The sequence below is a fragment of the Harmonia axyridis genome, chromosome 7 (assembly GCF_914767665.1).
Source record: "Harmonia axyridis chromosome 7, icHarAxyr1.1, whole genome shotgun sequence".
Lineage (NCBI taxonomy): Eukaryota > Metazoa > Arthropoda > Insecta > Coleoptera > Coccinellidae > Harmonia > Harmonia axyridis.
This window is the reverse complement of record NC_059507.1, coordinates 17,902,120-17,927,901: the sequence shown is the minus strand read 5'-3', so window position 1 is coordinate 17,927,901 and position 25,782 is coordinate 17,902,120. Positions and strand designations below refer to the sequence as shown.

At 34.1% G+C, this 25,782-nt stretch overlaps 1 long non-coding RNA gene across 1 annotated transcript; it reads left to right on the top strand.

Annotated features, from left to right (window-relative positions):
• Window positions 1-1,285: 1,285 nt before the first annotated feature.
• Window positions 1,286-24,472, top strand: LOC123684106. The gene is made up of 2 exons (XR_006748103.1): window positions 1,286-1,740; window positions 24,173-24,472. It is a non-coding gene; the product is annotated as an uncharacterized LOC123684106 (long non-coding RNA).
• Window positions 24,473-25,782: the final 1,310 nt, after the last annotated feature.

Sequence of the window (25,782 nt, the reverse complement as noted above, 5' to 3'; positions counted from 1 at the left end):
AATTCGTTTCCACCTATTTTTATTGTGATGACACCCAGGTTCGTCTATCGTTTCATCCCACTCTCGTTTCTCTGTGGATCTGTTAAACGAAGATTTGGCGGCAATAAAGAGCTTATATCAGTCAAATAATTTGAAAATAAATGTAGAAAAATGTTTCCACATACTTTTCTTCCCCCGAGCGCTTTCTGTTGCGGTTGAGGTAATTCAACCGCAACAGAAAGCAAAAAATGTCTTTTTTTGGACTTCTCCTCGAAAATGTATCTCTGCGAGTCACTAGTGTTGTCAATATTGAACTACGGATTGACAGTTTTTTATTCTTGTCTAGATTCTGTTGCAAGGTATAGTTTACAGAAGGTACAGAACTCGTGCTGTCGGTTCATCTTTGGCTTGAGAAAATATGACAGAGGAATAAGTGCTAGATTAAAAAAACTCGCGTGGCACAAGGTCGAAAATATTTTTCGGCTTCACATGACAAAAACGGTATCTACATAGAATTTTGAGTGCCTCTATCCCTCCCTATTTGAGGGAAAAGTTGATTTACAGGCGCGATGTTCATGAAGTTGCCATTAGGCATGGATAAAGGCTTATTTTGCCTAGATTCGGTTCAGCCATGTTTCAGCGCTCCTTCACTTATAATGCATTGAAGGTACATAATGTTTACTTATTCATGTGGGGTGGTCTCTGTGAGATCATTGAGGAAGATTTTGAGGTAAGGTTTGTTGAGGGAAGAGATGATTTGTTGATCTGAGTTCACTGTTGCTATTTCAGGGTTATTATTTTTTGTTTAAATATATGATTTTTTGTTATAAGTATTTTCCAGGATACTTGTTTAATATTTAATTCCTTAATTTTTTTTCATTTTGGGGTTGAGTAGAGTAGCTCAAGCTAGACTCCGCCCACATATCATGTATTATATTTTTTTGCAATAAAGGCACTATTATTTTTTTTATTAAATTGATATGAGGTCTATGCGCAGAATTAGTTTAAAACTAATCGAGAAAATAAACGTCCAAATTTTCCTGTTTAGTGCAATCGGTGATTAGGCCATATTAAATGTCATTTAAATTATTTTGCAAGACAAATCACAAAGTAATCAATGTTTGAATTTTTAGTCAAAGATTAGGCGAATGATGCAACTGGCCATAAGGATCCTAAACTTGTAAAATCGACTGGTGCCAGTTGCACCATTTGCCTACACGTCGATTAAAATTAAAAATTCATTCCTTTCTGATTAGTCTTAGGAAGTCAGAAAGTAATCAATGTTTAAATTTTTAATCAGTGTTTGGGCAGTGGGCAGGACACGTGGCTCGACAAGACTAATCGAGATGGACATACAAAGTAACACACTGGCGACCAAGAACGACCAAACGCAGAGTAGGTAGACCACAGAGAAGATGGCTTGACGATATAGAACAATAAGCAGTAAATAGATGGTTTCAGATAGCTCAGGAAAGGACAGCATGGAGGGGTATGAAAGAGGACTACATCCACGAGTGGATAGGCTGACGAAGAGAGAGAGAGTTTGGGCATATGGTGCAACTGGCCATAATGTAATCTAATCTAGTAATGTATTTCAATGTCAAATTTGACACAACATCATTTCAATATTTCCAATTTTTAATGTGCTAAATTTGAAGTGAATACACCAATTCATTTTCGGTACATCATAATTCAGTTGATCAACAGAGAGAAAGACGTTTTTTATAAATTCCTAATATCTACAATGTAAGGATTCTCACTGTGAGTATATATTCCTCTCAATTTGGTTTTGGTCTGGTTTTCGCTACATAAACTTCTATACTTTTTACTTTTTTCATAAAATATTTTCTTCATCGATTTTGGAAATGACCATTATATATGTTGATATTTTTAAAAACAGATCACAACTCTTAGAAAATATCAGATTCTGAGAACTCTCAAAAAAGGCGTTATTGAGAACATATGGAATCAAAAATCTTTAAATATATAATATAAATATTATAATTTATTTATAAAAATATAAATATTAAATATGGTTGTCGAATTTGAGAAAAGAATTGCAGAGTCGCTCGGCCTCGGGTGGGCGCAATCTCACAAGTACATGTATTCGAGGATCCCCGGAAAAAGTTTAATCTATGCCTCCAAAAAACTAGTTCATGGTTTTTCTGACAGCCAACTTTTGGATACGAACCTTACTTCCCTTATGACAAAATTTGACGATTTTGTTTTAACCCTTGATGAGATTGATCCGTCGTTCATATTTGTACCTAAAACTTATCTTATTTCTAGAATCCCTGACTATTTAGTTGAGAATAATGGAGGCACAATGAAACGTCCCGGTAGAATGAAACGTGTCGGTGAAAGAGTGTTATGCATCTACATTGAATCTGAACTTCTCAGCAGATTCTCGGTTATGCCATTACGCTTTGAGTATCCCAACATCGATACATCGGTTTTAAAATTGAAGTCTAGTTCATTCTCCTTGCACTGTAATGTATTTTATAGACCCCCTAATTCAACCATCCCAGATGACCAGTTTTTATGTGAGTCAGTTAGCTGCTACTGAAGCCCAACTCGTTTTGGCTGGGGACTTCAACTTTCCACAATTATTTGTGAAAGTTCAAGTATCCTCAATGGCCTCTACTAGATTCATCCGGACTGCATAACTCTGCAACACATTTCTCTGACATGGTGGTAAATTCAAACTTGATTCAACTCGAATTCCCTCAACTCTCGACTTAATTTTCACCAGCGATGAGCAGTTGCGGACAGTTCCATCCTCCTGTTGCCAAGTCCGACCACGTGATGTTGATTACTTGTGTTCAGGTTAATATCAGTTCACCGCCTAGAGCCAAGAGAATTACTTAATATGCGCCCGGGCGCATATTGAGATGCAGCTCCGATGCCAGACATTGCTGGATACTGCACTTGGGTTATAAATGCCCAGCATTCGCGTGCGCATATTGAGAAATCGATGGGATCGGTTTCGGTATTCTTTGTATTGAAGTTCGGGGGTTGTTGTAAATCACTCATTTCAATTTATGTCCTGAAGTAGGTCTCACATCTGGGTGGGAATTTTGTGTGGACCTAGATAAAAGGCAAGTTGTTTTGATTCAATTAGTTTACTTGTGTTCTTGTTAGAATACCTCGATTTCTGCTTCCGAATCTGATTCAGATACCGAACTGGAAACTACATTCGAATATTTTGAGGAGGACTCGATTCATAAAATACAGGTGAACAACGATTGTATAAGAGAGGTTGAGGGTTTTCAATTCCAAATTTTTGTGATTGAGACTATTTTGGCAAGAGCAAAACCTGGCAAAAAATATTTCGGTAACTTGTTTAAGCTATTTGAACTCATAGGTGTAGCCATGGAAGGCTAGATTATTTAATGAATTTCAAGATTTTTCGATATTTCGAAAATCTGAAATTCGTATAGGACTCTAAAATCCAAATAGGATACTCTATAACAAATTTCATTGAAATTGGCTGAAGAATTGACTCTACGTATAACATAAATTTGGAAGTATAATCATGTTTGATGTCAAACCATAAATGTGAATACCAGTCGTTAAATCGGGAAACTCACTAATGGGTGGAAATTCTTCGATTCAAAGTTCATCATTAAAAATTAATTTGGATTATTTACTGTCAAATGTTATCGGTGATGCAAGACCTTATTTGTCTGTTGATATCATGGGGAAGGATTTGTTTGGTTAATTTGATTCAGGTGAAAGTAGGACTATGATGCTGAGGTTTGAAGGTTATTGAGAATCTCAATTTGATAGTGTCACCATCGCCAGTCGATCATATGAATATAGCTAATTTGCGAAAATGCAATATTCAGGGAGTTTGCGACATAACCTTTACCGTGAGAGTAGTTTTTCTATGAGAGTTCATTCCCACTTTTTGCCCTCGTTCCTATCTTCGATCCCTGAAGGGTGTCTCAATAGGCATGGGGGTACATTTAACCTCCGTAGGTTCTGTGTATGGTCTGTAAGCTGGTGCTCCACTCTAGGGCTTCTGCGAGGCCCCATTACATGTACCCTCAGATATTGGGGACCCGGGGCCCTCAGATCTGTAGTCGCGAAAAGCTATAAATGTTTGTGGGTAGTATTTTTGGGCGCCACTTCTTGTACCCCCAGTATTGGAGCATGAGTTCATTTTCATTTTTGGAGAAAGAGCCCTCTACCTTCGGTGTCGAGCTCTTTCTCCAAAAATGAAAATGACCGAAAGCAGTTTTTCAAAGAAAACACGCTGGAATGCGAAATTATCCGGTCATTTTGATGCACGAGTGTAATTCTGGGGAATATTTCCAGAATTAACTGTAACATCACTTGTCAAACTGATGTAGAATGGAATTGCCATAGATTCGAACTGTGTAAGATGCATAGAAACTATGCATCTATGAACAGAACAATTATCGCAGCTCTGTTTCGCTTCCTATAATGCAATTATCGTAAATAATATCATAAGGGCATCTAATTTTTCCGAAAAGAATCGAAAAAACACGTTGCTAAGTAATATTTTGACAAGAAGCATGAGTGCTGGTGGCAACAAAAATCCGAGTCGAAGACGAGGATTTTTTCACCTGCACGAATGCTTTTTGTCAAAAAATATTACTTTGCAATGTGTTTTTTCGATTTTTTTCACAGGAAAAATTAGATGCCCGAATGGTATTTGCAAGACTATTTCCTGAGTAACAGATTATTCTGCATGCATTACCTATGTATAGGTATTAATTTGAAAACTGAAAAACAGATACTCAATTTTATTTCATCCAAAATACTACAAATTTAATTATTTATGGTACAATTAAAATATAAATTGCAATTTTGGTACACGGTAGGGATATTGTTTGAAACTTTTGTAGATTCATTGAAGATGTGGGGTGTAGGTACATCATTAATGTAATCTGTTGAGTGAGAAGCGGGAGGTGTGACTGCAGGATCTTCTGTTTTCTGCTTTTTAGCTGGAGGTTCTGAGGCGTCACTTCTGAGGGTGTTTATGATGTTGGAGTAGTGCTCATTATCCATTTGCAGAAAAGGTTTCATTGAGTTGCCTGAACTGTGGCCAGTAATTTAAATTAATTGTTGTTCACCTACCCCTGCTTTAGCTAAGTTACTGACTGCTGTCGACCGCATAGAGTGGTTTGTTATTTTTATACCTTTTGTATTCAATCCTGCCTTCTCTGCCGCTTCTTTAGTCCATTTCGAAAGTTCATTTTTTCCCACTGGAGTGTTTTTGTACCATCCACTTGAAAGTTCTTTGTTCCATGATGGGTTAATCGTTAAGAATAATCTATCAGTTGTTATTCTAGTTGAACGTTTAACCATCAGAATTTTAAATAGGCGGACTGGACAAAAGGTTGGCTTCTTCGTGTTAGGGACCAGCCATTTACTTTCGGCCATTTTTTTTTCTCCACCCTGTGCCGTTTTATTGAAGAAACGATTATATTCTACTCTTCGTAAAAAGTTGGATTCTTGAAAATCAGTTATTTAAAAAAATGTGTATTCTACCTGTTTTTATCCCAGAATTATCCACTTCCTCTTTAAAATAATGAACTTTGCAGTTTACTGCTTCTCCACCTCTCCAGGCAAGTTCCACTGAAGCGATATGGTAAAATTTCCGTTGGAGTCCTGCTGGAGTGTTTTCATCCCATAATGAAACCATTGCATAATACTCATCCAATTTCAATGAAGCAGAGCTGCACTTCCTTTTATTTGCACACGTCTGCAAATTCCTTCTTTTCGCATTACGAGCTTCCCTACTAGACTTAAAGATAATGTCTTTAAATGGGTCAAAAATTATTTTCCACTTCACAAAATACATTTCTTGCATTTTTTTTTGCAACGGTGTTCCACATTGTCTTCACAACTAGTTCTTTGTAATTTTCACCGTTTTCCTTCTTCATATTCCACGCCCAATCTTTCAGAATCAGGTTTAGTTGTTCTAAAGTTGTGTTTTCCATAAGCTTATAGTTCTTTGCTTTGCAGAATGTCATGAACTGTTTCCATATTGAAGTATGGGTTCTGAGGGTATTATACGGTATACTTTTCTCAATCGCCAGATCAATATTAGACAAAGAATCGCTTCCAAAGCGACTCATTTTCACAATATACGCTGACTAACTAGCACTTGACAATAAAATCAGAAAAAATTGTTGAGCGTCGTTTTCTGGTGTCCTTGGAGATTATAATTACGTTTGTTTTCAAAGGTATTGTAATTTTTGGTGAACCCAACTGTCAAGTTTTGCCGCGGGTAAACGCGAATAAACTGCTGACAGGTCCTGCCAAACAGTTTTTCCACCTAGAAACCATTTGTAATTCAAAATTGCGCGTTTCTGATCGGTGCAAATTACGACGAGGGAAATAGTCGTAAGTAATTGCACAAGTGCATCAAAATTACCGATAATTTTGCATGACAGCGTGTTGTCATAAAAACTGCATGAATTCATTTTCATTTTTGGAGAAAAAGCCCTCTACCTTCGGTGTCGGCTCTTTCTCCAAAAATGAAAATGACCGAATGCAGTTTTTCAATGAAAACACGCTGGAATGCGAAATTATCGGTAATTTTTATGCACTTGTGCAATTACTTACGAATATTTCCCTCCTGTCCCTTCGCTCGTATTTTAGCTAGTGCTTTTGAGAGTTAAAAAATGGGTACTAAGAATATAGCATCCAGATAATAACTTGTGTAAAGGTATCCACGACTTTCCAGCAACGAATTCTTCTAATGAAAAGAAATTAATGAATGAACAATATGTGAATGATTGAGTGGTATCTACGAACAAATTCAAAAAATGTATAAATCGCAATTTGAATACTGATTAGATTATTTGGGAAATCCTTAATTTCATTTGCAAATAGACGTGTCATAAATATTAAATTTAAAAGCAATATATAACTGGAAAGTTTTCTTGGTTTCGATGATTAATACATCTAATAATCAGTTTAACTGAGAGGCAGGTGAGTGAATTGCCAGTTACACTGAAAGATATAGATTATCGATGTTAACTGTGAAAGAAAATACATGTGGGATCCGAATTCTTAACCAACCCAAACGAATGATACGCTACTGACTTGACGATACGTAAACCATGCAGATTTATCGATATAGGGAGACGTAAGGGGAAGTGGTACTTGAGACTTAAGGACTGAGGTACGATACAGATGAACGAGGGTGGAATTCAACGAAAAAGAATAGACAGACATAGTTAGTATTCGACGTTAGAGATTAGACGGAAAAAGTTAAATGGTTCGATGTAAAACGATAAAAAAACCCTACATTTTGGGGGCTCAACCGGGATAAAAAAAGAAAACCCGTACATCGTCCGGGATAGAAGCAAAAAACCCTTTCATCGACGAGATAAAAGTGAAAAAACCTCTTCATCGACGGGATAAAATTGGAAAACCCCTACATCGTCCGGGATAGAAGAAGAGAACCAAATATTTTGAAGAATCATTTGGAGAAGACATCGAAATCGACGTAGAAGTGTCCAGAATTTGCGACGAGGAAGAATTGCCAGTGAGTCAATCAACAATTGGGAATAAGGAAGAAGCTAGTACCAGAGGTGTAGACGAGAGAGTTTCGATCCAGTAGACGAAAGGACCGAAACGAGATTAATTTTCCGCAGTAATCAGAGGATGAATGGTAAAATTGTATGCAGACTTTCAAGGTAGGACGTTTATCTTTCCAATTTCCATATTGAGAGGCTTGTTGAAGAAGACGACCAAAGAAGAGGCTTTATATTTGTTTTTTTAATACTTTTGAATTTTGAATTTGCATTTGAACATTGTCGATATTTGTGATTTGATTTATTTTGTGAGAATATACAGCCATTTAACGTTCGCTATTAGTACGAATTTTTGATAATTTTAAGTTGAGATAGCATAATCGAATTAGTATTGATTTTAGAGTTTTCTGTTTTTATTTGGCGGTTTTAGTTCGTTTGAATTTTCAGTTTTTCATTGAATATTGATCGAGTAATTTTTATTAAAAATTTCAACTTTGGGCGATATAACAATAATTGAAAATCAAATATCCAATGCTAAATTATCTGCTGTCAAAGCATTGCATTTTATTTGTTACGGTGATGAAGGCGAACCGCGTAAGGTCCGTAGAGCGGTACGTAAATTTTCTGGTTTTGCGTGGGACAGAAACTCAGACCAACACTTGACGAAAGTACAAGACGTTCATAAACAACTAAGACTCCCAGACCTGATAACCGTTTCCAATATGCTTGGTTTGGATTATAGTGGTACCCATGACATAATTATCGAACGTATATGCTCATTCTCAATAAAATTCGAAGTAGATGACGGAAATTTAGAAAAGGATTCCAACGAATCAGAGAGAGATGACGAAAATGACGACGAGACGGAAAACAGTGACGTCGAGAAATATTTTTCAAGACATGCCAAATTTAATAGACGGAAAATTATGAAAAAAGAGAGTTTTTCATTGACTTTTCGAGACGTAGAAGATAGTATTAGGCCATTTGACGGAAAAGATGATTATCCAATAGAAAAGTGGATCGAGGATTTCGAAGAAATTGCAGAAGTGACGGGATGGAATGACTTGCAAAAGTGGATATTTGCAAAGAAATCTTTGAAAGGTCTTGCAAAACTATTTATACAATCTCAAAAAGGTATTAGAACTTGGAGTATTTTGAAGAGAAGATTGATTCAAGAGTTTGAAGTCAATGTAAATAGTGCACAAATACATAAAATTTTGATGTTCAGAGAGAAAAGACATGACGAAAATGTTCAAGAATATGTATTGATCATGAGGGAAATAGCTAGTCGAGCTAATATAAGTTAGCTAGTATAGTAGTGAGAAGTATCAAACCTCTCAAGATGAAAAGAGACGATATGACACATGACGAAAGAAATGAATTTAAGAAGGATTATAGAGATGAAACCAGTTATCAAAATAGGAGGTATAAGCAAGAACTTTGTTATAATTGTGGAAGCACGGTCATATATCCAAGGAGTGTCCAGACAAGACTAAAGGCGTGAAATGTTTTAGTTGTAAGAAATTTGGTCATTTATCATCGAACTGTCCTGACAAAATTTCACAACAAACTCATACTTCTACTAATGTTAATACTATGAATATAGTACCGCGAAATGCAATTAAATTGACTCTTGACGAAATTAAATTATTAGCATTATTTGATACCGGCAGTGACATAAGCGCCATTAGACAAGACGTGTACGAATTGTATTTCAGAGACGATTTGCTTTCGAAAGATAAGATCTTAGTTGAAGGAATAGGATCAAATCGAGTCAAAACATTAGGTTCAATCAGAAAAAAAGTTGAAATAGACGGCGAAGAATTTGATATATTGTTTTACATTTTACCTAAACCGGCTATGGATTTCCAAGTTATAGTTGGAAATAATATATTGAAGCAAGCAGAAGTACTCATAAGAGAAGAAGGAATAGTTGTACACAAAATGGAAGAAAAATTCTTGATGAGTATTAGAGTTGATGAGAGCATAGTAGACGATGAGATTGATTTGACGTACATAGACGATGGAAAATTCAGAAAGTTAGAGAAACGAATTATTGGAGATGATAAACCAAAAAAGAAGGAGTTTACTGATACTAAGATGAATATAATACAAAAAGATGAAGAACCGATATGCATAAAACCGGAAAAGGAACATGGAGAAAAACCACTTGACAAAAATGGATTGTTAGACAGAGTGAGAATAGCTCGAAGAATTAAGATGAGAAAAAAGGAAGAATTTTATAAGCAGCACTTAATGAAAGTCGAAAATAAAAATTATAACGGAAAAAGGAGTAAAGCCGTATTTTTCAAAGAAGGTGACCAAGTTTCTATTAGAAGAACTCAATTTGGTGTAGGATTAAAAGTGCATAAGAAATTTTTAGGACCATACGAAGTGATCAAAGTGAAGAGAAATGATAGATATGACGTAGTTTGATAGGAAACCACGAAGGACCCATTCGGACATCAACTTGTTCAGAGTATATGAAGCCTTGGATACAGTATGAATCCAAGTCGGATTCACTGTAGGATGGCCGAGTGTGGGATCCGAATTCTTAACCAACCCAAACGAATGATACGCTACTGACTTGACGATACGTAAACCATGCAGATTTATCGATATAGGGAGACGTAAGGGGAAGAGGTACTTGAGACTTAAGGACTGAGGTACGATACAGACGAACGAGGGTGGAATTCAACGAAAAAGAATAGACAGACATAGTTAGTATTCGACGTTAGAGATTAGAAGGAAAAGGTTGAAGAATTCGACGTGATAGACGCATATGATTCGACGTAAATTATATTAGACGCAGCTAGTTAGATAATTCGACGTTAGATATAGACGGATCTACTCGAATAATCAGACAATAGATGAAAGTGTGGCTGTACATTCAATTGAAGTTGAATTGTAAATTGTGTAAATAAACAATAGTTGAGTTCCGGCGGCCTTTTTATATAAACCCCTAGACAACGATATAAAAACCCTACATACATTAACAGGGGTTTTTCTTAATTACTTATTAACAGCACTCTTATTAACTAGATATGCTTATATATCCCAGACACTTCATACTGGAAAGTTTGTTTAGAGGTCTATCTCTCTATCATATGGGTATGGATTCGATAAACCTGAGATCTAGGAAAATTAGCTTGAACAAGTGAAATTGATAAAGGAACGGTAGACATAAAGAAACATGGGACGAAGTGAATTTTCAGTCCAACACTTCTGTGAAAATTCTACAAATCAAGTATTATTCTTGTAATATATATTTTCTGTAGATGTCGATACCTAATCAATATGCAAAATTTTTACTGGCAATTCACTTGCCAAAACATTAGTTACCTTCATTATTAGATTTATGTTGTATCAAAATGAAGAAAATGTATCAAGTAATTTTTATTCAAACCTCCAAGAACATTTGGCTTTTTTGTCATGTTCAATGAAAATAGTTAATATTTGATACCTTCAAATGTTAAGTTCCTGGCTATATTAGGAACAAAAAACTGACGTAAATTTCAATCGAAATTTAATTTTACATCACAATGGGCAGGGCCAGGTATGAAAAAAACTTCGTTTTGATAATATTTATTTGAATTGCATGGTTCAGGGAGCTTGTGAAGGAAATAACCAAGCGAAGAAAACCTTCACCACTGGGGCGTTTCCACCAATTCACAAAGATCACAAATACACATTTAAATTTGAATAAAAATTAAATAATCATTCAAGTAAAAAAGCACAATAATTGGAAAACTGCATACATTACATATTTGAAATTTATTCTTCCTTCATCGTTTTACTGGTTTAAAAAAATAGTAATTTACGTAACAAGTCCGGAAAATAGGGTTTTTTTGGACGAATAGACAAAATTCCAGGACGAGCGTAAGCGCTTACGCTTATGCTCGTCCTGGAAGTCTGTGAGTCCAAAAAAACCATTTTCGGGCTATATTAGGAACAAAAAACTGACGTAAATTTCAATCGAAATTTAATTTTACATCACAATGGGCAGGGGCAGGTATGAAAAAAACTTCGTTTTGATAATATTTATTTGAATTGCATGGTTCAGGGAGCTTGTGAAGGAAATAACCAAGCGAAGAAAACCTTCACCACTGGGGCGTTTCCACCAATTCACAAAGATCACAAATACACATTTAAATTTGAATAAAAATTAAATAATCATTCAAGTGAAAAAGCACAATAATTGGAAAACTGCATATATTACATATTTGAAATTTATTCTTCCTTCATCGTTTTACTGGTTTAAAAAAATAGTAATTTACGTAACAAGTCCGGAAAATAGGGTTTTTTTCGACGAATAGACAAAATTCCAGGACGAGCGTAAGCGAGTTCTGGAAGTCTGTGAGTCCAAAATAGTAATTTACGTAACAAGTCCGGAAAATAGGTTTTTTTTGGACGAATAGACTTCCAGGACGAGCGTAAGCGAGTCTGCGAGTCCAAAAAAAACATTTTCGGGCGTGTTGCGTACAATATTTTTTCGGCAACCATGTAAAATTACCCCATCGCTGCTGCTTTCCATATTTTATTGCGATTGCGATCAAAAAGCATGCAAATTTTTGACAACTAATTTCATATGAACTGTCAGCCGTTATCTCGGTTGCTATGGATTCTATGATTCTTTTCCGGCCTAGTCCGGGAAGTACGTACTTTCCGGAATAGGCCGGGAAATGCTACTTTCTCAGAAAAAGAGGGTACGGGAAGTGAGCACTTCCCGGACGGTTGCCGAAAAAATATATTTTGATTCCTCATAGCTTCTATTAGATGGTCTTTGTCAATCTCTGGGCTGGCATATCAAAATGATTTTCAAAAGTATTGGTCGAGATACAGCTGGTTACCCTAGATTATGAGAAAACATATTTATATATATAATTGCCCAAAGTAAGTTGCCATATTTACATAAGACTTTTTTATCAGATAGGAGATTTAAAAAAAAAAAAAACTAGAGAGTACCTTCGTATGTACCCACACCACTACTTCTTGCTGGGATAATACGATTGCTTATCAATTTTCCTCTTTTTACTGGTTGATGCACCTTCAGTCTGTTCACTAACAGCCTTTTCCATTATTCTGAAGATCTTATCCAAATTATCATCATTTAACATATTCACTAGCATATGTGCTCGTTCTTTTGTAATCTATAAGAAGCATTTAAGTTTTTCCATCACCATAGCTAATTCTAGATGACTTACCCCTTGTTTTCTACTCTGATCGGTTGAAACATTGGGATTTTGTCTTTCTTCGTTTTCTACTATAAAATTTTGGACATCATCTTCATATCGAGTTCTATTTGTTGATGGTTCGCTTTTTGATCACAAGTTAGTGGTTAACGAGTTAATAACAAGGTGGGACTAAAGTTAATAATAAATATTGGCTTCAACGATGTATAAAATTGATATAGTTTTGTAAATAAACAAACTACCAATTATAGGTTTCGTTAATCCACAAACTGAAAAAGGCGGCATAAATTATGACATATGGAAGCATAGAAAACCACAGTACGGTACGACAGCAAACTAAAGAAAGAGACAAGACAATACTACTATCTCTTTCTTTGAGCATGGCGCAGCTTTATTCTGATTGGTCGAACTTTTCACACGTTCGCGCACTCTACTGTATGCTCAAAAATACTACCCACCAGCGTTGCCGTTCGTAGGATAATTATCGTTTTGTACGATAATTTGCTTCTCGGTACTATGAACGATACCGCATGTACGATAATAGAGTTCTGTACGATAATTTCAGTGTACCTATCATTTGAGTTGAAATTTCCATAGATACTAAAAATATAATGAAACTGAGTATGGCCAGATTTAGTAGAAATCTTCTCTTTCAGTAGATTTGTCGCATTTTCATGAAGTTTTTAGTAGGAAGAAATCATTTGGTAGATTTTAGTAGTTTAAAAAAATCTAACCGAGACGGTTGGGAATGTCTAGACTTTAGAATGTTCCGATGAATCAATTCATAGTTCATTGGGGTTTTACGTTCTACGTGGATCTAGAAGAACGAACCTACTTAAACATAATAAAATCATAAAACTGTCGGTTGAAAATAAATACAAAGAATCATGGAATATCCGAAGGGTAGGTGCCTCATTAAAAACAGATGGTGTTCAAACTTCAGTTGAAAATATACCATTATCTCATATTTGGTATTCTGTTTAGTGAAAAAAAATTGTTGTAACAGGTATTTCATTGACATATTTGAGTGGCTGAATATTTCAGATTTGAATATATTCATTTCACACAACAAAATCGTTTTTTTGATGACCCTTATTTTATAGAGAATTTTTACGAAGAAATTTCTTCGTATTTCCAATCAATTCAAGTATTTGGATTCATATTATTTTATAATATGTGGATATGGGAGCAAATGTTCAATTGTTGAAAGCACATAACAAAGACCATCAAAAATATACTGCCATTTCAATTGAAAAGGGCGTATCTGCAAAAAAGCACACTAGAGATATTTAATTGAATTGATATGAAAAAGAAATACATGACAATGCATGTTAATTAAATTCATTCATTTTAATTCAGAAAGACTATTGAAGTCAAATATAATTATCAAAATAAATTTGTTACTTGAAATCGTACTTACAAACTCCAACCCTAAGTATATGTATAGGTATCATTAAATAATAGGATCATTGAATTATTTCCGAAAAACGTATTTTTCATTAGTATTTCAGATTCAATTTCGAAACGTATACCTATAGTACCTCGAACACCCATATTCAAAGAATTTTGTATTTGGGTATTTTTTATTCGGTTTCTTTTACATCTTTGTCGACGATTGCATGTTTTTTGCAATATTCTATGTTATTTGGGAAAAGAACTTTTATGAAAATGAGTAATTTCTGAAAAAAAAAACAAAAATAACAGAAACAATTTTCACGATGTTATAAGTAATATTCGATCCATTCTATCACGATATCCTTAAAAAATTTCTTGTTTTATTTTCGAATCTGTACGCATCTCTACTATCTATCCTATTGATGAAGTAAAATTCAACCATAAGAGACATTAGATTAAGGTTTATTCTGAATAAAGTGAAAATACCGACAATCTGTGAATAGGAAAATAAATTTTCTGATCTTGTCTGATAATTAATTAATTATTCATCAACCGTTTCGTCTAAATAAAAAATATATTACTTATTCGATACATTGCTTGTATTTTCATCCTTTTCCACAACTTGTCATATTCTCGCAAAAATTTCCTTTATTTCGAATGTGTACGATAAAAATCAGTGAAATACGATAATGTGTACGATAAAATACGATAATTTTAAACACGCGGTACGATATTCTAGGCTTGTCGACCTGGCAACGCTGCTAGCCACAAACATTAAAAGCTTTTCGCGACTACAGATCTGAGGGCCCCGGGTCCCCAATATCTGAGGGTACATGTAATGGGTGTAATTCGGGTGAATATTTCCTGAATAAACTGTTACATCACTTGTCAAACTGATGTAGAATAGAATTGCCATAGATTCGAACAGTGTAAGTTGCATAGAAACTATGCATCTATGAACAGAACAATTATCGCAGTGCTGTTTCACTTCCTACAATGCAATTATCGTAGGTAATTGCACAAGTGCATCAAAATTACCGATAATTTTGCATGACAGCGTGTTGTCATAAGAACTGCATGAGTTCACCTCCACCTTCGGTGTCGGGCTCTTTCTCCAAAAATGAAAATGACCGAATGCAGTTTTTCAAAGAAAACACGCTGGAATGCGAAATTATCCGGTCATTTTGATGCACGAGTGTAATTCGGGGGAATATTTCCCGAATAAACTGTTACATCACTTGTCAAACTGATGTAGAATGGAATTGCCATAGATTCGAACTGTGTAAGATGCATAGAAACTATGCATCTATGAACAGAACAATTACCGCAGTGCAGTTTCGCTTCCTACAATGCAATTATCGCTGTAATTTTCGATAGTTGTTCTCCATATACATAGAATTTTTGACAGGAGGGAAATATTCGATATAATAGAAATCCAATATTCATCGCATGTCTTGTATCGGCAAGACCGTGCTGAGAGTCTGGATTCAGTTCTATTGGAGTAGATGAATCGATATCAAGAATCAGACATCGTTTTTTCAGTCTAAGAAAGCTTAAAAGTGACTGATAAACAACTCGGTACCTATTTATTATATCTTTTTGAAAAACAAAAATTTCAAATATACAGGGTATATCAGTTTTAATCGTTAAAAATTCAATGGAATATTCCCTTCGTTGTCCTGATTCGGAAAAATGTATATTATATCGGGTGTCCCAAGGTGAGCGGCCTATTAGATTATTATGGAAACTATTGATGGTAAAGATTTCAAATGTTGTGGATAGATATTTGGCCATGTAAGGTACATTTTCAAAATAATTTCACATTTCCAGTGTTGCGGGATGTATGACAATTTGGCAACAACTTTGTTATTTTAAATTGGACATCCGGTATTTCTATTTTTTTATGATACTCCATAAAATATTAAATCTATTCACTCTTACTTTTCTTCCCTATCTTTAACGGTTTTTGAGTTATTAATTATTTTTAGAAATTTTAGATCAAATTGGCGTATTACGAAAATGACTCTAGTTCGCTCAATATTTGAGATTTAAGTCAGAAATTTTGCAGGTCGTTAGATATTGATCTGATCTGTGTCACTGCTTTTGAATTATGGTTGTCAATAATACAGGACGCACCAAAAAAAATCATCAATTGCCAAGTTACAAAATTGTAAAAAAGTCTATTTTTTCAAATTAGACACCTAGTTTATTTTTCAATTTTTGGAATCAGTACAACACACTCTACAATTTTTCTATTTATGTCCCTATACCTATCTCCACTGGATTCCGAGTTATATGCGTTATATGTGTATATCTTTCTTGAGCCATTATTTATAGAAAAACCTCGGAACAAAACACCTGTTAGGCAATAATTGTTTATTTTGACATTTATGGATTGAACTGATTCATTGATATATCGATCTATGAACGACATAGAGAAAATAACAATACAAAAGAAATTAACGCTTATTGAATCAATGTGAAATCTAATAAACGCATATAACTCGGAATCCAGTTGAGATAGGTATAGGGACGTGAATAGAAAAATTGTAGAGTGTGTTGTCCTGATTCCAAAACTTGAAAAATAAACTAGGTGTCTAATTTGAAAAAATAGACTCTTTTACAATTTTGGAACTTGGCAAATGATGATTTTTTTCGGTCCGTCCTGTATTATTGACAACCATAATTGAAAAGCAGTTACACAGATCAAATCAATATCTAACGACTTGCAAAATTTCAGACTTAAATCTCAAATATTGAGCGAACTAGAGTCATTTTCGTAATACGCCAATTTGATCTAAAATTTCGAAAAATAATTAATAACTCAAAAACCGTTGAAGATAGGGATGGAAAAGTAAGAGTGAATAGATTTAATATTTTATGGAGTATCATAAAAAAATAGAAATACCGGATGTCCCATTTAAAATAACAAAGTTGTTGCCAAATTGTTGTACATCCGGCAACACTGGAAATGTGAAATTATTTTAAAAATGTACCTTACATGGCCAAATATCTATCCACAAAATTTGAAATCTTTACCATCAATAGTTTCCATAATAATCTAATAGGCCACTCACCTTGGGACACCCGATATACCTCTATCCCGGTTTCTAAGAGAGATACAGGGTGTTGAAGTTTACAAGAAAAATCATTTTCATGCAATAGTTTCCATAATAAAGCTTGGATTCAAACGAAATTTTGCATGTCTACCTTATTCCCTAAGTGCTACTTTATGAAGATATTTTCGATTTTGGGGGAACACCAGTGGCGTGCAATTCGGCCACATCTCAAATATTTCGAAAAAAAAATATACCGCTGTTTTTTTGAAGGAATGAATTGAACAATATCGAACAGCTTGTTCAATTTGGAGTATAATTTGCTTTTATAGAACAAAAATTGAAATTCCAGATCCAGAGATTATCAATTTTTTTCGAATGACGTGCTAACTCGAAATTGGCTACAAATTCATAATTTAGTCAGCCACGAATTGAATTCGGTGATACCTCGGAGAGATATTTTGAAACAATGCAAAAGATATCCGAGATATTATGGAATTCAATTCGTGGCTAATTAAATTATGAATTTGAGGCCAATTTCGAGTTAGCATGTCTTTCGAAAAAACTAATAATAATAATAATTATAAAGAAAGGGAAAAACATCAAAATAAACCACATTGGCAAAAAAGGCTAAAAGACAAAGTCCATAGCATCCGCCAAGATATTTGGAGACTCACCCAATTTGCAAAAGGTTCGCCGTCTAGAAAACTACAAAAAATAGTGAATATAATAATGGATCTTCACCGGCAACATACAACGTATGATCCAAACAATGAAAATGCTCAACAAATTTAAGACACATTGAAACAAAAACATAGTGTGTACTCCAAAAGACTCAGAAGATACAACGAGAGCCATAGAAGAAAACAGGATGATATGATTTTCGAAAACTCCGAAAGAAAATTCTACAGAATGATAAACAATAATATGTCAGAACCACCAGAAAGTTATCCAACCGTCGAGGATATTGAGAATTTCTGGACAGATCAACTAGCTACATCAAACCCCTACAACTCCCAGGCTGATTTGATAAGAAGACGGAATCCACAACTTTTGGTTGAAAAAATTTTGGTGTATACACGGCAGGCTAGTTGAAACCATAAAAGGTGTTTTGAGTAATTTAACGGAAATGCCCAAATTTTTAACAACAGGGACCGCTTACCTCCTACCGAAGGATCTGCAACACAGCGGATCCATCAAAATACAGACCAATTACAATTACAATTACATGCCTACCAACAATATATCAAATCATCACATCATGTTTAGCATCTCGTATATACAAACTTTGCGAGACAAAAGACATAATGACAGCACAGCAGAAAGGATGTTCCAAGAATGCACTAGGATCGAAGGGACTGCTGATAATATATTCCATCATATGCAAGATTTCAAAAAACACAAAAATCTTTTTATGACATATTTTGACTATAAGAAGGCCTTCGACTCTATTCCACATGGGTGGCTGACAAAAATTTTGGAAATATACAAGATCGATCCAATTACAATAAACTTTCTGAAGTATGCAATGTGCAACTGAAGAACGAATATCGAACTCTCTACTGCGAACATTACTACTAAAGAAATTCCAATAAAAAGGAGAATTTTCCAAGTAGATTCATTGAGTCCCTTATGGTTCTGCTTGGCGCTGAACCCCTCTTTCTAAACAACTGAATGCTACTGAAAAAGGTTTCAATGTCAAAGGAAATAGAAATACTATTGCACTCAATCATTTGCAATACATGGATGACCTAAAACTTATAACAGGCAACAAAAACCACTTGCAAATTATGATCAAACGGGTGGAAAATTTTTCGAAAGACGTGGGGATGAAATTCGGATTGGACAAGTGTCGTACGATTAGCGTAGTGTATGGAAAAATCCAAGATGAACCGATAGCTATCTCCAATGGACAGGAGATAGAAGCAATGAAATCGGACGATCTTTATAAATACCTAGGAATGAAACAAAACCGACGAATAAACCATCAAAGTATGAAGGAAGACTTAACAACTGAGTTCATCAGGAGAATCAACAAAATTTTAAAAACAAACCTGAACAGCAAGAACATGACGAGAGCTATCAATACATATGCATGTTCAATTCTCGCATACTCTTTCGGTATCATTCCATGGAGCAAAACAGATATGCAAAACCTGCAACGCAAAATGAGAACCTTGATGACGAAAGCCCACAAGCACCATCCGAAAAGTAGCATTGAGAGGACGACACTGCCGAGGAATAAAGGAGGCAGAGGTCTGCTAGAGATCATGGAACTTGCCCATGGTCAAATTGAATGTCTACGAACATACTTCAAAGACAAATCAGGCACGTCAGAGATCTATAAAGTACTGTGTGAAGCAGACGAATCAACACCTTCACAACTGCACAAGGAGCAATTGTCATACAACCACCAGACAATCCAAGAAAAACTGCAAAGATAGAGAGAGAAGCCCCTGCAAGGAAGACATTTCAACGAGGTGAACCAGGATCATGTCGACATTGAATCGACGAACTATTGGCTCGCATCAGGTGGGATGTACCCAGAAACGGAAGGTTTTCTTTTAGCCATCCAAGATCAAGTGTTCTCAACTAGAAATTACTGCAGGCATATCATAAAGGATCGAACTATTACTGACGATCAATGCCGATATGGGTGTCCAACAAATGAGACAATACAACATATCACGGGAGGATGTCAAATGTTTGCAGGAAATGAATATAAAGAGAGACACGATGCAGTAGGAAAGATACTACACCAAGAATTGGCAACCATATTAAAACTAATTCATTCTGAAAAAATGCCATATTACAAGTACCGACCAGAGACCATTCTGGAAAACGAACGCTATAAGCTGTATTGGGATCGTACAGTTTGGACTGATAAAACAGTCCCTCACAATAGACCAGATATTTATTACTAGTCGATAAACATCAAAAGACAGCATTACTCATTGACGTAGCAATACCAAATAACAACAATCTGCGTCAAAAGGAGGTCGAAAAAATTTCAAAATATAGGGACCTCGAATTTCAGGTGGGGAATGATATCAACGAAAACTATTCCTATTATCATCTCATTAACTGGAATACTGCCCAAAAATCTCAAGAGGAATATCAAGCAACTGGGACTTAGTGAGTATACAGGGTGAGTTTTTGACTTGTACATATATTTTAACCGAAGATTCTTGAGGTCAAAAGAAACACTTTTTTCATTTACCATTTTTTCCGATTGGGCCCTGTTAAAAAGATATAGCCATTTTAAATTTTCATAATTAGCTAATTCACCCCTGGTAACCGGAACACTGAAGTTTTCGCAAGTATAAGATATACAATTTGAACCTTGGAAATAAGCTACTAGATTGGAAAAGCATCATAAACTCACTTTAACATTCATATTCAAACTTGAAATTTTCAGGATATCTTCGAATATCGAATGTTGCTGTTTAGTTTGTCCAAATCCAACAAGGAATCTCGTAGATATAGGCGTTCGAATTTTTCTTTGAAGATTTCGAAACTTTTGATTCAATCTCAATAAAATGTTGCCTTTAGATGTTAAATAACAATTTCAAGAGTCGTAATGAATATTATGTGGATAGCTCAACCAAAAACATAAAATTTCAAACAGAATATCTTGAAAAAATTATCCAATATTTCCTTGATCACAAAACCGACGAGTTTGGCTCAACCATAACTAGGCTTCGGATGAATATGAATTTGCATAACTGCATATTCCAATGTATATTTGAGTTGAAGTTCATATTTTAATCATTTTCTGTTTTAAATACATATTTCCAAGATAAAATTGGTTTTTAAACAAGAACCAATCTAATAGAACCGTTCTTTTGGCAAATCCCAAAGAGCTTTTATGACTTTTTATGACCTACCCAACCCGCAAAGAAGGCAGTATTCGGAGAAAATATTTATCTGGTGAGAAAGATAGTAAACCTCGTTTCTGTCGTTGTTTTTTAAGTGCCTACTGAAATATTTCTTTAGGCAAGTATCAGAGCAATAAGAATTCGAATGAAAATATGGAATAATGGAACTTTGGTGCGTATCAATTTCTTGACCCTTATACGTGTTAATTCTTATTATTTTAATTTTCACTATCGTTTACCTAACTCATGTAAATAATACTATTTTTGTTTGATAGACTATTGGCCAACGCTATACTAAACTAATGGAATTTTGAGATTTTATTCTTTACGGCCTTTACACCTGCTTCTGTATGTATTTTGTTCAAACAAGTACTTCATTTATTTCAACGATAGTATAAAATGAAGAACTAACTGTCACATAAATGTGTACATAAGATTTTTTGTCCGATCAGAAAAGATTTTACCGATTTGTGTTTCTTTTTCAGAAATTCCTCATTTTCATAATAGTTCTTTTCCCAAATAACTTCAAATATTGCCAAAATCTTGCAATCACTGACAATGATGTACAAGATACCCAATGAAATATAATCAAATACAAAATTATTTCAACATCAGTGTTCGAGGCACTAGATACAAGATACCTACGTTTCGAAATTGAATCTGAAAGAATGATATACATGATATATAAGGTTGAAGTTTATAAGTACGATTTCAAGTTACAAAAATTATTATAATAATTATATTCAATTTCAATCGTAACTTTCAGAATCAAAATAAATCAATTCGATTCAAGATAATCAAATTTTTGGATGTTTTTTTAATTTCCTAAATTTCCATTCAACAATTGAACATATTCTTCCATAGTCTCTTATTACAAAATGAAACCGAATGATTAAATTGATTGAGATTGAGAATACAAAGATACGTAAAAATTCTTTATAAAATAAAGTTCATAAAAAACGATTCTGTAATATGAAATGAATATCTATAAATCTGAAATAATCAGCTTCTTTAATTTATCAATGAAATTCCAGTTAGACATATTTATAAGAATGTAATCAATTCTTATTTTTATAATCAAAGGAATAGACGATTTGATGTCTTGAATCTGTAAGATTCATTTTGTTTAGTTTAAAATATAACATAATAACATACAAAAAAAAAATAATATTATACAAAGTAATACAAAGAAATAAAATAAAAATAAAAAAAATAAAAAGAAATAGCTTACTAACCTGTAAGAAATCAAAAACAATGCCACTTCTTCGGGATTCTAACATAACTCACAAATACCACATGAACTAGTCTTAGGTTAGAATCTCAGACATAGAACGTAGATCATAGAACATAGATCATAGAACATAGAAGTTATAAAGTTGTTTTCCCTAAAAATAACAGTCTTATTTTTACATCCCCCCACACAAAGTATATTACATGTTACATTACATGTTTGCGTTTTCACATGGGAGCAACTTAGTTACATGAAAATAATTATTGTCCTTTCTTTTATTTCCAATATTTATCTCATATATAGTGTTAGAAATTTTTTTCACTATTGGAAAAGGTCCTATTCTTATTTCATCTAGTTTTTTTCTATTTAATTTTGATTTATTTTCAACGTAAACATAGTCTCCAATTTTAAAATCATAATGTTTCATATTCTTGTCGATCAGATTTTTATTGTATTCATGATAGCGTAAAGAATTTTATATGCTATTTCCCTATCTTTTGGTAAATTTCTCTCTTCTATAAATTCTTCTGGAGCAATGGGATCAGTTCTGCCACAAAGTAAATATTCTGGGCTATATCCCGTTGTAGAATGGTCTGTTCTAGTGTATTCTTCAATACATTCATCGGCTATTTTCGTCCATGCCCTAGTTTTCGTTTCGTTTTGTTTGCACCTTATTCTGTTCACTAATGTCTGATTCAGTCGTTCATTCAGAACATTAGAAGAAGGACAATCTACTGTTGTGAAAATCAATTGTATATTCAAACTTCTCATATGTTGTCTGAATTTTTCCGAATTTATTCCTGGGTATTGATCTGTTAATAGTGTTTTGATCGGTCGTTTATCTTGAATTTTATTAATTAATTTGATGAAATCTTCAGTTGTTTGGTGTTTTGAAGTGCTCGCAAATGCATATCTAGTAAAATGATCGACTAGGAGATGAAGGTATCTTTTTGAAGAGCGGTTTCCAGCAAAACTTCCAATTGTGTCTAATGACATTATTTCAAATGGTTCCTTTGCTGGGCCCAGTTGAGAAAGGAGACCATACTTTTGACCTACTCTCGTTTTATTTTTACAACATATGTCACATGATCCACAAACCTCTTTTGTCAGTGAATCCATGTTCTGAATGTCAAATCAAATCAAATCAATCTTTATTCATCATAATCATAACAAAAATTACAACTAAAATTCACATACATAAATTCAAAACAAAAACAAAAATATGAATGACAGCTGTTTCGCGCTAAACCAGGAAGTAAATTCCAGGTCCGTGTTGCGAAACCTCTGCCCAACCTTTAACTGTTGAACGCAAAAGAGAAATGGAGCTGTGGAGAAAAGAATGTAATAAAACTTCCTGATTTTATTATTTATCTTACTAGCACAAATATAGCCATAAGGCTTGTGCACTTTTCTGATCAAATCTTTTCCAAAATCATTAGACAAAATTATTTTTTTGTTATTTTTGTACAATTTGTAATGTATCTCTTTCTCTACAACCGTTTTTCTCATACTATTTATCCTTGAGAGATTATTCTGTTGATCTTTTTTATTTCATTTAATTCCACCAAATTGACTGTTCTTATACATTCGTCCATATTCTCCGTTTCTTCCAGAACTGGGTTTCTAGAAAGGCAATCTGCTTCTACATTTCCTTTTCCTGGTTCATATCTAATCTCAAAATCGAATTGTGATAGAAAATTAATCATGTCACCCAGCTCTTCATCTGGTCAGTACGAAATTCTTTCCCTTCTAATGGCTTATGGTCAGTAACAACAATAAATTTATGTCCCATTAGCCAATATTTCCAAAATTTAATTGCCAGACATTCTAGGAATATTGCTTTCTTGTTCTTTTGATATTTATTCAGTTTTTTAGAAAAATACGCTACGGGTTTCATTTCACCATTAATCTGTTTTTGTTTCAGAACAGCTCCTACTCCTTGAATACTGGCATCAGTATATATAGTAATATAGGCACTTGGGTCGAAAATTGCAAGAATTGGCTCAGAACAAAGGATGTCCTTAACCTTATTGAAAGCTTCCTGACAAGCCAATGACCAATTGAATTTTACATCTTTTCTCAGTAAATTATGCAACGGTTCTAATAATCTAGCTGAATCTTTATATATTTGTGATAAAAATTAACTTTACCCAAAAATTGCCTTATCTTCTTCCGAGTATCTGGTGGAGAAAAATTCCTAATGGTAATTAAATTGTCATTTATAGGTCGTACTGTATTATTTCCTACAATATGTCCTAAATATTTGACTTCTTCTTCTGCAAAATTACACTTGATAAATTTAAGTCTGAATCCTTCATTACATATTGCATTCAAGAGATTGTCCAAATGTTCTATATGTTCGTCAAATGTTGAAGAAAATATTAGAATCTCATCTATATAATTTAGGCAGAATAAATTCAGGTTATATTTTCTGATAATATTATTCAATATACGTTGAAATATGGCCGGGGATGTTTTAAGTCCGAAAGGTAAACATTTCCATTGCCAGTGACCATACTGTGTCACAAAAGCAGTCTTATATCTATCTTTGATGCGAATAGGAATCGACCAAAAGGCAGAATTTACATCTAATGTTGTAAAGAATTTTGCATTTCGGGTCTTGGCTAAGATTTCATCAATTAATGGGAAAGGCTGTGGTTCGGGAGCAATTAATTTATTGAGTTCACGAAAATCGACACACAATCTGGTTTTAGACCCTTCATCTCTCTTATATGCTTAAGTGTCTGGTGATGCAAAAGGTGAGGAGGACTCCTCAATCAGATTCGCTTTCAACAATCTTCCTATTTGGAATTCTATCTCTTTTTGATCCTCCATTGAGCATCTGTACGGTTTTTCTGCTATAAATTTGTGTTCTAAAAGTTTTATATGTGCCTCATTATTTTGCACCTGACCAATATCAAACTTGTGTTTTGCAAAAATATGGTCATATTTATTTATTAAAACTTCAATTTTACTTCTCTGATTTGTTTCAAAATCTTGTTTTAATTGAAAATTGGAAATAGAATCTAGTCCGAGTAGAATATCATACTCGAAATTTTTCTCATTAACCACAAAAAGTACAACTTCTTTTTCGATATTATCGATTCTCATTTTTGTAATTATTTTTCCTGAAAAATTTGCCCTGCCACTGACTGTTTTGAATGTGTTTCTATTCTCTTGAATATGTAGACATAACTTTTCCGCTACTTTGGAATTCAGAAGACTAACATTTGAGCCCGAATCATAAATTCCACATAATTCATTATTATTTAATAACACCTTCAATTTTATCAATGGCAACAGTCTTAGTTTTTTTGGTTTGAGATGGCCTCATTTAATTCATCCTGTATCCCAACATTGTTTACCGTTCTTATGTTTCCAGGTATGTTCTTTTGTTCGACATTATTGGATTTATTCCTCAGCCGACAGACTGTTTCTAGGTGAAATCTACCTGAGAAGCCCTTCTTCTCACAAATTGAGCATGGTTCCTTCTTAATTGGTTTTCTATTTGTTTGTGAATAGAAAGGAATTTGT